The sequence below is a fragment of the Stenella coeruleoalba genome, assembly GCF_951394435.1.
Source record: "Stenella coeruleoalba genome assembly, contig: scaffold_50, whole genome shotgun sequence".
NCBI classification, from domain to species: domain Eukaryota; kingdom Metazoa; phylum Chordata; class Mammalia; order Artiodactyla; family Delphinidae; genus Stenella; species Stenella coeruleoalba.
The window spans coordinates 458,009-473,523 of record NW_027645987.1 but is presented as its reverse complement, the minus strand read 5'-3'; the positions used below and the strand labels follow the sequence as shown (position 1 = coordinate 473,523).

The window sequence follows — 15,515 nt, the reverse complement described above, 5'->3', positions numbered from 1 at the left end:
AAGCTATAGGACCATAAGTGGAAGTGCCCTAGGCTCTGTTGCTTTGTTTTTTAGATGTTTCAGGAAACACCATACACTTCTCCGGAGTGTCTGTTGGCAATTTACATCCCGCCCATCAGCATAACAAGGCTCCCAGTTCTCCATGGCCTGTTGCCTTTCTGGATTTTACACTTTTTTCAGATGGCCCTTTTGACCGGGGGGAAGTGAGACTTCATTGTAGTGCAGATTTCCTTTGCAAGCTTGCTTGGTTGGCCAAAAAGGGCGTATGCGTTTTTTCCTGAATATATTCAGGAAAAAACGCATACGCCCTTTTTGGCCAAGTGCATCATTGTGGACGTTCTGCCTCTTTTCCTATGCTTTCAATGCAATTCCAGTCTACCTCCTGAAATCGGTTTCCTGCAATTCTGCCCCGCTTTCAAGTCCTCTTGGCAGCCTTACTTCAGTCTATTTTTGGACGATAGCTGTCATTTATAACTCTGCAGGTTTGTGAATTACAGTGCCCCTGAGCTCCTTTCTTCAACTCGCTTTCTTGTGAGCTGGCCGCAACAGCGCAGGATGGCTTCAGGCCCTAATCTGGTTCCGGCACGGCACGCTGAGCCTTTGGTTATTTCCTCTTCCTGGTGGGAAATGAGAGTTAAATTTGCCCGTCCAGACACCTCCAGCTAGTCTCTCATTGGTTCTCGCTATTCCTGTTCATCTTCCGCAGAAATTGCAAACTGGGCCAAACAGGAGGTTAAAGACACTGACTCTCCAAGTGGGGAGAGTGTTAGTAAAGCATCTGGAATGTTGCACCCGAGTACCAGGGTACGAAAACTGAGACATATTTGAACACGTCTCCCGATCACATGGTTGATCATACTCTGGGTTCCACATGCATGTTTTAGCTGAAGGAAGAATACCTAAAACCTGGGTATTTGAAACCCGTGGAATGGGTACCATGCAATATGATTTCAAAGGGTCTTCATTTGCTCACCGAACCTCTCCAATCCTATCACTGCTGCGTTTATGCCCCTGTACACATGCTTGATTCTCTTTCAGAGACATAGCAATCCATAGGTTTTAAGATACTTACTAGTCAGGTACATTCTTACGCATTTAATATGCGGTGTTGAGTCCATTTCGTTGAGCAAGGAGTAGCTCTTGTCTATTCCATATTTGGCTTAAGGAACTTTATCTGTGCTCATTTCAATCTCTGGTTTTATGCAGCACCCCAACTCACCTTTCCCCTTAAGCAAGCATAAGTTGGTTTTCTAAATTTGAGACCCTGTCCTGTTCTGTAATTCAGTTCCTGTGTAACCAAGTTTACATTCCGTGTATTACTGATATCTTATGATGTTTCTTTTTCTGTGTGACTTACTTCAGTTAGAATCATCATACCTGAATCCACTCATTGTGCTGCTAAGGGCCTGATGACACAGATTTCATTGCTGAGTGATATTGCTTTGTAAGTAAATACCACAACTTCTTTATCCATTTTTCACTTTCTGCGATGTTGAACTTGTACTGTAAACGAGGTTCTTGTAAACAGAGCCGTTCCAAACTTTGGGGTGGCTGTGTCTTTTTGATTTTAATTTCCCTAAGCTATAGGACCATAAGTGGAAGTGCCCTAGGTTCTGTTGCTTTGTTTTTTAGATGTTTCAGGAAACACCATACACTTCTCCTGAGTGGTTGTTGGCAATTTACATCCCGCCCATCAGCATAACAAGGCTCCCAGTTCTCCATGGCCTGTCCTGCCTTTCTGGATTTTACACTTTTTTCAGATGGCCCTTTTGACCGGGGGGAAGTGAGACTTCATTGTAGTGCAGATTTCCTTTGCAAGCTTGCTTGGTTGGCCAAAAAGGGCGTATGCGTTTTTTCCTGAATATATTCAGGAAAAAACGCATACGCCCTTTTTGGCCAAGTGCATCATTGTGGACGTTCTGCCTCTTTTCCTATGCTTTCAATGCAATTCCAGTCTACCTCCTGAAATCGGTTTCCTGCAATTCTGCCCCGCTTTCAAGTCCTCTTGGCAGCCTTACTTCAGTCTATTTTTGGACGATAGCTGTCATTTATAACTCTGCAGGTTTGTGAATTACAGTGCCCCTGAGCTCCTTTCTTCAACTCGCTTTCTTGTGACCTGGCCGCAACACCGCAGGATGGCTTCAGGCCCTAATCTGGTTCCGGCCCGGCATGCTGAGCCTTTGGTTAATTCCTCTTCCTGGTAGGAAATGAGAGTTAAATTTGCCCGTCCAGACACCTCCAGCTAGCCTCTCATTGGTTCTCGCTATTCCTGTTCATCTTCCGCAGAAATTGCAAACTGGGCCAAACAGGAGGTTAAACGGACTGACTCTCCAAGTGGGGAGAGTGTTAGTAAAGCGTCTGGAATGTTGCACCCGAGTACCAGGGAAGGAAAACTGAGACATATTGGAACACGTCTCCCGATCACATGGTTGATCATACTCTAGGTTCCACATGCATGTTTTAGCTGAAGGAAGAATACCTTAAACCTGGGTAGTTGAAACCCGTGGAATGGGTACCATGCAATATGACTTCAAAGGGTCTTCATTTGCTCACCGAACCTCTCCAATCCTATCACTGCTGCGTTTATGCCCCTGTACACATGCTTGATTCTCTTTCGGAGACATAGCAATCCATAGGTTTTAAGATACTTACTAGTCAGGTACATTCTTAGGCGTTTAATATGCGGTGTTGAGTCCATTTCGTTGAGCAAGGAGTAGCTCTTGTCTATTCCATATTTGGCTTAAGGAACTTTATCTGTGCTCATTTCAATCTCTGGTTTTATGCAGCACCCCAACTCACCTTTCCCCTTAAGCAAGCATAAGTTGGTTTTCTAAATTTGAGAACCTGTTCTGTTTTGGAATTCAGTTCCTGTGTAGCCACGTTTACATTCCGTGTATTACTGATATCTTATGATGTTTCTTTTTCTGTGTGACTTATTTCAGTTAGAATCATCGTACCTGAATCTACTCATTATGCTGCTACGGGCCTGATGACATAGATTTCATTGCTGAGTGATACTGCATTGTACGTAAGTACCACAAGTTCTTTATCCATTTTTCACTTTCTGCGATGTTGAACTTGTACTGTAAACGAGGTTCTTGTAAACAGAGGCGTCCCAAACTTTGGGGTGGCTGTGTCTTTTTGATTTTAATTTCCCTAAGCTATAGGACCATAAGTGGAAGTGCCCTAGGCTCTGTTGCTTTGTTTTTTAGATGTTTCAGGAAACACCATACACTTCTCCGGAGTGTCTGTTGGCAATTTACATCCCGCCCATCAGCATAACAAGGCTCCCAGTTCTCCATGGCCTGTTGCCTTTCTGGATTTTACACTTTTTTCAGATGGCCCTTTTGACCGGGGGGAAGTGAGACTTCATTGTAGTGCAGATTTCCTTTGCAAGCTTGCTTGGTTGGCCAAAAAGGGCGTATGCGTTTTTTCCTGAATATATTCAGGAAAAAACGCATACGCCCTTTTTGGCCAAGTGCATCATTGTGGACGTTCTGCCTCTTTTCCTATGCTTTCAATGCAATTCCAGTCTACCTCCTGAAATCGGTTTCCTGCAATTCTGCCCCGCTTTCAAGTCCTCTTGGCAGCCTTACTTCAGTCTATTTTTGGACGATAGCTGTCATTTATAACTCTGCAGGTTTGTGAATTACAGTGCCCCTGAGCTCCTTTCTTCAACTCGCTTTCTTGTGAGCTGGCCGCAACAGCGCAGGATGGCTTCAGGCCCTAATCTGGTTCCGGCACGGCACGCTGAGCCTTTGGTTATTTCCTCTTCCTGGTGGGAAATGAGAGTTAAATTTGCCCGTCCAGACACCTCCAGCTAGTCTCTCATTGGTTCTCGCTATTCCTGTTCATCTTCCGCAGAAATTGCAAACTGGGCCAAACAGGAGGTTAAAGACACTGACTCTCCAAGTCGGGAGAGTGTTAGTAAAGCATCTGGAATGTTGCACCCGAGTACCAGGGTACGAAAACTGAGACATATTTGAACACGTCTCCCGATCACATGGTTGATCATACTCTGGGTTCCACATGCATGTTTTAGCTGAAGGAAGAATACCTAAAACCTGGGTATTTGAAACCCGTGGAATGGGTACCATGCAATATGATTTCAAAGGGTCTTCATTTGCTCACCGAACCTCTCCAATCCTATCACTGCTGCGTTTATGCCCCTGTACACATGCTTGATTCTCTTTCAGAGACATAGCAATCCATAGGTTTTAAGATACTTACTAGTCAGGTACATTCTTACGCATTTAATATGCGGTGTTGAGTCCATTTCGTTGAGCAAGGAGTAGCTCTTGTCTATTCCATATTTGGCTTAAGGAACTTTATCTGTGCTCATTTCAATCTCTGGTTTTATGCAGCACCCCAACTCACCTTTCCCCTTAAGCAAGCATAAGTTGGTTTTCTAAATTTGAGACCCTGTCCTGTTCTGTAATTCAGTTCCTGTGTAGCCAAGTTTACATTCCATGTATTACTGATATCTTATGATGTTTCTTTTTCTGTGTGACTTATTTCAGTTAGAATCATCATACCTGAATCCACTCATTGTGCTGCTAAGGGCCTGATGACACAGATTTCATTGCTGAGTGATATTGCTTTGTAAGTAAATACCACAACTTCTTTATCCATTTTTCACTTTCTGCGATGTTGAACTTGTACTGTAAACGAGGTTCTTGTAAACAGAGCCGTTCCAAACTTTGGGGTGGCTGTGTCTTTTTGATTTTAATTTCCCTAAGCTATAGGACCATAAGTGGAAGTGCCCTAGGTTCTGTTGCTTTGTTTTTTAGATGTTTCAGGAAACACCATACACTTCTCCTGAGTGGTTGTTGGCAATTTACATCCCGCCCATCAGCATAACAAGGCTCCCAGTTCTCCATGGCCTGTCCTGCCTTTCTGGATTTTACACTTTTTTCAGATGGCCCTTTTGACCGGGGGGAAGTGAGACTTCATTGTAGTGCAGATTTCCTTTGCAAGCTTGCTTGGTTGGCCAAAAAGGGCGTATGCGTTTTTTCCTGAATATATTCAGGAAAAAACGCATACGCCCTTTTTGGCCAAGTGCATCATTGTGGACGTTCTTCCTCTTTTCCTATGCTTTCAATGCAATTCCAGTCTACCTCCTGAAATCGGTTTCCTGCAATTCTGCCCCGGTTTCAAGTCCTCTTGGCAGCCTTACTTCAGTCTATTTTTGGACGATAGCTGTCATTTATAACTCTGCAGGTTTGTGAATTACAGTGCCCCTGAGCTCCTTTCTTCAACTCGCTTTCTTGTGAGCTGGCCGCAACACCGCAGGATGGCTTCAGGCCCTAATCTGGTTCCGGCACGGCACGCTGAGCCTTTGGTTAATTCCTCTTCCTGGTGGGAAATGAGAGTTAAATTTGCCCGTCCAGACACCTCCAGCTAGTCTCTCATTGGTTCTCGCTATTCCTGTTCATCTTCCGCAGAAATTGCAAACTGGGCCAAACAGGAGGTTAAAGACACTGACTCTCCAAGTCGGGAGAGTGTTAGTAAAGCGTCTGGATTGTTGCACCCGAGTACCAGGGGAGGAAAACTGAGACATATTTGAACACGTCTCCCGATCACATGGTTGATCATACTCTGGGTTCCACATGCATGTTTTAGCTGAAGGAAGAATACCTAAATCCTGGGTAGTTGAAACCCGTGGAATGGGTACCATGCAATATGACTTCAAAGGGTCTTCATTTGCTCACCGAACCTCTCCAAACCTATCACTGCTGCGTTTATGCCCCTGTACACATGCTTGATTCTCTTTCGGAGACATAGCAATCCATAGGTTTTAAGATACTTACTAGTCAGGTACATTCTTAGGCGTTTAATATGCGGTGTTGAGTCCATTTCGTTGAGCAAGGAGTAGCTCTTGTCTATTCCATATTTGGCTTAAGGAACTTTATCTGTGCTCATTTCAATCTCTGGTTTTATGCAGCAACCCAACTCACCTTTCCCCTTAAGCAAGCATAAGTTGGTTTTCTAAATTTGAGAACCTGTTCTGTTTTGGAATTCAGTTCCTGTGTAGCCAAGTTTACATTTCGTGTATTAGTGATATCTTATGATGTTTCTTTTTCTGTGTGACTTATTTCAGTTAGAATCATCGTACCTGAATCTACTCATTATGCTGCTACGGGCCTGATGACATAGATTTCATTGCTGAGTGATACTGCATTGTATGTAAGTACCACAAGTTCTTTATCCATTTTTCACTTTCTGCGATGTTGAACTTGTACTGTAAACGAGGTTCTTGTAAACAGAGCCGTTCCAAACTTTGGGGTGGCTGTGTCTTTTTGATTTTAATTTCCCTAAGCTATAGGACCATAAGTGGAAGTGCCCTAGGCTCTGTTGCTTTGTTTTTTAGATGTTTCAGGAAACACCATACACTTCTCCCGAGTGTCTGTTGGCAATTTACATCCCGCCCATCAGCATAACAAGGCTCCCAGTTCTCCATGGCCTGTTGCTTTTCTGGATTTTACACTTTTTTCAGATGGCCCTTTTGACCGGGGGGAAGTGAGACTTCATTGTAGTGCAGATTTCCTTTGCAAGCTTGCTTGGTTGGCCAAAAAGGGCGTATGCGTTTTTTCCTGAATATATTCAGGAAAAAACGCATACGCCCTTTTTGGCCAAGTGCATCATTGTGGACGTTCTGCCTCTTTTCCTATGCTTTCAATGCAATTCCAGTCTACCTCCTGAAATCGGTTTCCTGCAATTCTGACCCGCTTTCAAGTCCTCTTGGCAGCCTTACTTCAGTCTATTTTTGGACGATAGCTGTCATTTATAACTCTGCAGGTTTGTGAATTACAGTGCCCCTGAGCTCCTTTCTTCAACTCGCTTTCTTTTGAGCTGGCCGCAACACCGCAGGATGGCTTCAGGCCCTAATCTGGTTCCGGCACGGCACACTGAGCCTTTGGTTATTTCCTCTTCCTGGTGGGAAATGAGAGTTAAATTTGCCCGTCCAGAAACCTCCAGCTAGCCTCTCATTGGTTCTCGCTATTCCTGTTCATCTTCCGCAGAAATTGCAAACTGGGCCAAACAGGAGGTTAAAGGCGCTGACTCTCCAAGTGGGGAGAGTGTTAGTAAAGCGTCTGGAATGTTGCACCTGAGTACCAGGGGAGGAAAACTGAGACATATTTGAACACGTCTCCCGTTCACATGGTTGATCATACTTGGGTTCCACATGCATGTTTTAGCTGAAGGAAGAATACCTTAAACCTGGAGAGTTGAGACCCGTGTAATGGGTACCATGCAATATGACTTCAAAGGGTCTTCATTTGCTCACCGAACCTCTCCAATCCTATCACTGCTGCGTTTATGCCCCTGTACACACGCTTGATTCTCTTTTGGAGACATAGCAATCCATAGGTTTTACGATACTTACTAGTCAGGTACATTCTTAGGCGTTTAATATGCGGTGTTGAGTCCATTTCGTTGAGCAAGGAGTAGCTCTTGTCTATTCCATATTTGACTTAAGGAACTTTATCTGTGCTCATTTCAATCTCTGGTTTTATGCAGCACCCCAACTCACCTTTACCCTTAAGCAAGCATAAGTTGGTTTTCTAAATTTGAGACCCTCTTCTGTTTTGGAATGCAGTTCCTGTGTAGCCAAGTTTACATTCCGTGTATTAGTGATATCTTATGATGTTTCTTTTTCTGTGTGACTTATTTCAGTTAGAATCATCGTACCTGAATCCACTCATTATGCTGCTACGGGCCTGATGACATAGATTTCATTGCTGAGTGATATTGCTTTGTAAGTAAATACCACAACTTCTTTATCCATTTTTCACTTTCTGCGATGTTGAACTTGTACTGTAAACGAGGTTCTTGTAAACAGAGCCGTTCCAAACTTTGGGGTGGCTGTGTCTTTTTGATTTTAATTTCCCTAAGCTATAGGACCATAAGTGGAAGTGCCCTAGGTTCTGTTGCTTTGTTTTTTAGATGTTTCAGGAAACACCATACACTTCTCCCGAGTGGTTGTTGGCAATTTACATCCCGCCCATCAGCATAACAAGGCTCCCAGTTCTCCATGGCCTGTCCTGCCTTTCTGGATTTTACACTTTTTTCAGATGGCCCTTTTGACCATGGGGAAGTGAGACTTCATTGTAGTGCAGATTTCCTTTGCAAGCTTGCTTGGTTGGCCAAAAAGGGCGTATGCGTTTTTTCCTGAATATATTCAGGAAAAAACGCATACGCCCTTTTTGGCCAAGTGCATCATTGTGGACGTTCTGCCTCTTTTCCTATGCTTTCAATGCAATTCCAGTCTACCTCCTGAAATCGGTTTCCTGCAATTCTGCCCCGCTTTCAAGTCCTCTTGGCAGCCTTACTTCAGTCTATTTTTGGACGATAGCTGTCATTTATAACTCTGCAGGTTTGTGAATTACAGTACCCCTGAGCTCCTTTCTTCAACTCGCTTTCTTTTGAGCTGGCCGCAACACCGCAGGATGGCTTCAGGCCCTAATCTGGTTCCGGCATGGCACACTGAGCCTTTGGTTATTTCCTCTTCCTGGTGGGAAATGAGAGTTAAATTTGCCCGTCCAGACACCTCCAGCTAGCCTCTCATTGGTTCTCGCTATTCCTGTTCATCTTCCGCAGAAATTGCAAACTGAGCCAAACAGGAGGTTAAAGGCGCTGACTCTCCAAGTGGGGAGAGTGTTAGTAAAGCGTCTGGAATGTTGCACCTGAGTACCAGGGGAGGAAAACTGAGACATATTTGAACACGTCTCCCGTTCACATGGTTGATCATACTTGGGTTCCACATGCATGTTTTAGCTGAAGGAAGAATACCTTAAACCTGGAGAGTTGAGACCCGTGTAATGGGTACCATGCAATATGACTTCAAAGGGTCTTCATTTGCTCACCGAACCTCTCCAATCCTATCACTGCTGCGTTTATGCCCCTGTACACACGCTTGATTCTCTTTTGGAGACATAGCAATCCATAGGTTTTACGATACTTACTAGTCAGGTACATTCTTAGGCGTTTAATATGCGGTGTTGAGTCCATTTCGTTGAGCAAGGAGTAGCTCTTGTCTATTCCATATTTGACTTAAGGAAATTTATCTGTGCTCATTTCAATCTCTGGTTTTATGCAGCACCCCAACTCACCTTTCCCCTTAAGCAAGCATAAGTTGGTTTTCTAAATTTGAGACCCTGTCCTGTTCTGTAATTCAGTTCCTGTGTAGCCAAGTTTACATTCCGTGTATTACTGATATCTTATGATGTTTCTTTTTCTGTGTGACTTATTTCAGTTAGAATCATCATACCTGAATCCACTCATTGTGCTGCTAAGGGCCTGATGACACAGATTTCATTGCTGAGTGATATTGCTTTGTAAGTAAATACCACAACTTCTTTATCCATTTTTCACTTTTTGCGATGTTGAACTTGTACTGTAAACGAGGTTCTTGTAAACAGAGCCGTTCCAAACTTTGGGGTGGCTGTGTCTTTTTGATTTTAATTTCCCTAAGCTATAGGACCATAAGTGGAAGTGCCCTAGGTTCTGTTGCTTTGTTTTTTAGATGTTTCAGGAAACACCATACACTTCTCCCGAGTGGTTGTTGGCAATTTACATCCCGCCCATCAGCATAACAAGGCTCCCAGTTCTCCATGGCCTGTCCTGCCTTTCTGGATTTTACACTTTTTTCAGATGGCCCTTTTGACCGGGGGGAAGTGAGACTTCATTGTAGTGCAGATTTCCTTTGCAAGCTTGCTTGGTTGGCCAAAAAGGGCGTATGCGTTTTTTCCTGAATATATTCAGGAAAAAACGCATACGCCCTTTTTGGCCAAGTGCATCATTGTGGACGTTCTGCCTCTTTTCCTATGCTTTCAATGCAATTCCAGTCTACCTCCTGAAATCGGTTTCCTGCAATTCTGCCCCGCTTTCAAGTCCTCTTGGCAGCCTTACTTCAGTCTATTTTTGGACGATAGCTGTCATTTATAACTCTGCAGGTTTGTGAATTACAGTGCCCCTGAGCTCCTTTCTTCAACTCGCTTTCTTGTGACCTGGCCGCAACACCGCAGGATGGCTTCAGGCCCTAATCTGGTTCCGGCACGGCACGCTGAGCCTTTGGTTAATTCCTCTTCCTGGTGGGAAATGAGAGTTAAATTTGCCCGTCCAGACACCTCCAGCTAGTCTCTCATTGGTTCTCGCTATTCCTGTTCATCTTCCGCAGAAATTGCAAACTGGGCCAAACAGGAGGTTAAAGACACTGACTCTCCAAGTCGGGAGAGTGTTAGTAAAGCGTCTGGATTGTTGCACCCGAGTACCAGGGGAGGAAAACTGAGACATATTTGAACACGTCTCCCGATCACATGGTTGATCATACTCTGGGTTCCACATGCATGTTTTAGCTGAAGGAAGAATACCTAAAACCTGGGTAGTTGAAACCCGTGGAATGGGTACCATGCAATATGACTTCAAAGGGTCTTCATTTGCTGACCGAACCTCTCCAAACCTATCACTGCTGCGTTTATGCCCCTGTACACATGCTTGATTCTCTTTCGGAGACATAGCAATCCATAGGTTTTAAGATACTTACTAGTCAGGTACATTCTTAGGCGTTTAATATGCGGTGTTGAGTCCATTTCGTTGAGCAAGGAGTAGCTCTTGTCTATTCCATATTTGGCTTAAGGAACTTTATCTGTGCTCATTTAAATCTCTGGTTTTATGCAGCACCCCAACTCACCTTTACCCTTAAGCAAGCATAAGTTGGTTTTCTAAATTTGAGACCCTGTTCTGTTCTGTAATTCAGTTCCTGTGTAGCCAAGTTTACATTCCGTGTATTACTGATATCTTATGATGTTTCATTTTCTGTGTGACTTATTTCAGTTAGAATCATCATACCTGAATCCACTCATTGTGCTGCTAAGGGCCTGATGACACAGATTTCATTGCTGAGTGATATTGCTTTGTAAGTAAATACCACAACTTCTTTATCCATTTTTCACTTTCTGCGATGTTGAACTTGTACTGTAAACGAGGTTCTTGTAAACAGAGGTGTCCCAAACTTTGGGGTGGCTGTGTCTTTTTGATTTTAATTTCCCTAAGCTTTAGGACCATAAGTGGAAGTGCCCTAGGTTCTGTTGCTTTGTTTTTTAGATGTTTCAGGAAACACCATACACTTCTCCCGAGTGGTTTTTGGCAATTTACATCCCGCCCATCAGCATAACAAGGCTCCCAGTTCTCCATGGCCTGTCCTGCCTTTCTGGATTTTACACTTTTTTCAGATGGCCCTTTTGACCGGGAGGAAGTGAGACTTCATTGTAGTGCAGATTTCCTTTGCAAGCTTGCTTGGTTGGCCAAAAAGGGCGTATGCGTTTTTTCCTGAATATATTCAGGAAAAAACGCATACGCCCTTTTTGGCCAAGTGCATCATTGTGGACGTTCTGCCTCTTTTCCTATGCTTTCAATGCAATTCCAGTCTACCTCCTGAAATCGGTTTCCTGCAATTCTGCCCCACTTTCAAGTCCTCTTGGCAGCCTTACTTCAGTCTATTTTTGGACGATAGCTGTCATTTATAACTCTGCAGGTTTGTGAATTACAGTGCCCCTGAGCTCCTTTCTTCAACTCGCTTTCTTTTGAGCTGGCCGCAACACCGCAGGATGGCTTCAGGCCCTAATCTGGTTCCGGCACGGCACACTGAGCCTTTGGTTATTTCCTCTTCCTGGTGGGAAATGAGAGTTAAATTTGCCCGTCCAGACACCTCCAGCTAGCCTCTCATTGGTTCTCGCTATTCCTGTTCATCTTCCGCAGAAATTGCAAACTGAGCCAAACAGGAGGTTAAAGGCGCTGACTCTCCAAGTGGGGAGAGTGTTAGTAAAGCGTCTGGAATGTTGCACCTGAGTACCAGGGGCGGAAAACTGAGACATATTTGAACACGTCTCCCGTTCACATGGTTGATCATACTTGGGTTCCACATGCATGTTTTAGCTGAAGGAAGAATACCTTAAACCTGGAGAGTTGAGACCCGTGTAATGGGTACCATGCAATATGACTTCAAAGGGTCTTCATTTGCTCACCGAACCTCTCCAATCCTATCACTGCTGCGTTTATGCCCCTGTACACACGCTTGATTCTCTTTTGGAGACATAGCAATCCATAGGTTTTACGATACTTACTAGTCAGGTACATTCTTAGGCGTTTAATATGCGGTGTTGAGTCCATTTCGTTGAGCAAGGAGTAGCTCTTGTCTATTCCATATTTGACTTAAGGAACTTTATCTGTGCTCATTTCAATCTCTGGTTTTATGCAGCACCCCAACTCACCTTTACCCTTAAGCAAGCATAAGTTGGTTTTCTAAATTTGAGACCCTGTTCTGTTCTGTAATTCAGTTCCTGTGTAGCGAAGTTTACATTCCGTGTATTAGTGATATCTTATGATGTTTCATTTTCTGTGTGACTTATTTCAGTTAGAATCATCATACCTGAATCCACTCATTGTGCTGCTAAGGGCCTGATGACACAGATTTCATTGCTGAGTGATATTGCTTTGTAAGTAAATACCACAACTTCTTTGTCCATTTTTCACTTTCTGCGATGTTGAACTTGTACTGTAAACGAGGTTCTTGTAAACAGAGGCGTCCCAAACTTTGGGGTGGCTGTGTCTTTTTGATTTTAATTTCCCTAAGCTATAGGACCATAAGTGGAAGTGCCCTAGGTTCTGTTGCTTTGTTTTTTAGATGTTTCAGGAAACACCATACACTTCTGCCGAGTGGTTGTTGGCAATTTACATCCCGCCCATCAGCATAACAAGGCTCCCAGTTCTCCATGGCCTGTCCTGCCTTTCTGGATTTTACACTTTTTTCAGATGGCCCTTTTGACCGGGGGGAAGTGAGACTTCATTGTAGTGCAGATTTCCTTTGCAAGCTTGCTTGGTTGGCCAAAAAGGGCGTATGCGTTTTTTCCTGAATATATTCAGGAAAAAACGCATACGCCCTTTTTGGCCAAGTGCATCATTGTGGACGTTCTGCCTCTTTTCCTATGCTTTCAATGCAATTCCAGTCTACCTCCTGAAATCGGTTTCCTGCAATTCTGCCCCGCTTTCAAGTCCTCTTGGCAGCCTTACTTCAGTCTATTTTTGGACGATAGCTGTCATTTATAACTCTGCAGGTTTGTGAATTACAGTGCCCCTGAGCTCCTTTCTTCAACTCGCTTTCTTTTGAGCTGGCCGCAACACCGCAGGATGGCTTCAGGCCCTAATCTGGTTCCGGCACGGCACACTGAGCCTTTGGTTATTTCCTCTTCCTGGTGGGAAATGAGAGTTAAATTTGCCCGTCCAGACACCTCCAGCTAGCCTCTCATTGGTTCTCGCTATTCCTGTTCATCTTCCGCAGAAATTGCAAACTGAGCCAAACAGGAGGTTAAAGGCGCTGACTCTCCAAGTGGGGAGAGTGTTAGTAAAGCGTCTGGAATGTTGCACCTGAGTACCAGGGGAGGAAAACTGAGACATATTTGAACACGTCTCCCGTTCACATGGTTGATCATACTTGGGTTCCACATGCATGTTTTAGCTGAAGGAAGAATACCTTAAACCTGGAGAGTTGAGACCCGTGTAATGGGTACCATGCAATATGACTTCAAAGGGTCTTCATTTGCTCACCGAACCTCTCCAATCCTATCACTGCTGCGTTTATGCCCCTGTACACACGCTTGATTCTCTTTTGGAGACATAGCAATCCATAGGTTTTACGATACTTACTAGTCAGGTACATTCTTAGGCGTTTAATATGCGGTGTTGAGTCCATTTCGTTGAGCAAGGAGTAGCTCTTGTCTATTCCATATTTGACTTAAGGAACTTTATCTGTGCTCATTTCAATCTCTGGTTTTATGCAGCACCCCAACTCACCTTTACCCTTAAGCAAGCATAAGTTGGTTTTCTAAATTTGAGACCCTCTTCTGTTTTGGAATGCAGTTCCTGTGTAGCCAAGTTTACATTCCGTGTATTAGTGATATCTTATGATGTTTCTTTTTCTGTGTGACTTATTTCAGTTAGAATCATCATACCTGAATCCACTCATTATGCTGCTACGGGCCTGATGACATAGATTTCATTGCTGAGTGATATTGCTTTGTAAGTAAATACCACAACTTCTTTATCCATTTTTCACTTTCTGCGATGTTGAACTTGTACTGTAAACGAGGTTCTTGTAAACAGAGCCGTTCCAAACTTTGGGGTGGCTGTGTCTTTTTGATTTTAATTTCCCTAAGCTATAGGACCATAAGTGGAAGTGCCCTAGGTTCTGTTGCTCTGTTTTTTAGATGTTTCAGGAAACACCATACACTTCTCCCGAGTGGTTGTTGGCAATTTACATCCCGCCCATCAGCATAACAAGGCTCCCAGTTCTCCATGGCCTGTCCTGCCTTTCTGGATTTTACACTTTTTTCAGATGGCCCTTTTGACCGGGGGGAAGTGAGACTTCATTGTAGTGCAGATTTCCTTTGCAAGCTTGCTTGGTTGGCCAAAAAGGGCGTATGCGTTTTTTCCTGAATATATTCAGGAAAAAATGCATACGCCCTTTTTGGCCAAGTGCATCATTGTGGACGTTCTGCCTCTTTTCCTATGCTTTCAATGCAATTCCAGTCTACCTCCTGAAATCGGTTTCCTGCAATTCTGACCCGCTTTCAAGTCCTCTTGGCAGCCTTACTTCAGTCTATTTTTGGACGATAGCTGTCATTTATAACTCTGCAGGTTTGTGAATTACAGTGCCCCTGAGCTCCTTTCTTCAACTCGCTTTCTTTTGAGCTGGCCGCAACACCGCAGGATGGCTTCAGGCCCTAATCTGGTTCCGGCATGGCACACTGAGCCTTTGGTTATTTCCTCTTCCTGGTGGGAAATGAGAGTTAAATTTGCCCGTCCAGACACCTCCAGCTAGCCTCTCATTGGTTCTCGCTATTCCTGTTCATCTTCCGCAGAAATTGCAAACTGAGCCAAACAGGAGGTTAAAGGCGCTGACTCTCCAAGTGGGGAGAGTGTTAGTAAAGCGTCTGGAATGTTGCACCTGAGTACCAGGGGAGGAAAACTGAGACATATTTGAACACGTCTCCCGTTCACATGGTTGATCATACTTGGGTTCCACATGCATGTTTTAGCTGAAGGAAGAATACCTTAAACCTGGAGAGTTGAGACCCGTGTAATGGGTACCATGCAATATGACTTCAAAGGGTCTTCATTTGCTCACCGAACCTCTCCAATCCTATCACTGCTGCGTTTATGCCCCTGTACACACGCTTGATTCTCTTTTGGAGACATAGCAATCCATAGGTTTTACGATACTTACTAGTCAGGTACATTCTTAGGCGTTTAATATGCGGTGTTGAGTCCATTTCGTTGAGCAAGGAGTAGCTCTTGTCTATTCCATATTTGACTTAAGGAACTTTATCTGTGCTCATTTCAATCTCTGGTTTTATGCAGCACCCCAACTCACCTTTCCCCTTAAGCAAGCATAAGTTGGTTTTCTAAATTTGAGACCCTGTCCTGTTCTGTAATTCAGTTCCTGTGTAGCCAAGTTT

General features: G+C 44.0%; 1 long non-coding RNA gene across 16 annotated transcripts in view; it reads left to right on the top strand.

Annotated features, from left to right (window-relative positions):
- Positions 1-15,515, top strand: part of LOC307181410 — a 1,574,020-nt gene that overhangs the window by 1,267,358 nt on the left and 291,147 nt on the right. Inside the window, exon 1 of one of the 16 annotated variants that reach the window (XR_013826722.1) lies at positions 6,168-6,186. The exons of the other annotated variants lie outside the window; for them this stretch is intronic. This is a non-coding gene — a long non-coding RNA (uncharacterized lncRNA). Of the gene's footprint in view, positions 1-6,167; positions 6,187-15,515 lie in introns of those variants that run through there. 16 annotated transcript variants of the gene reach the window in all.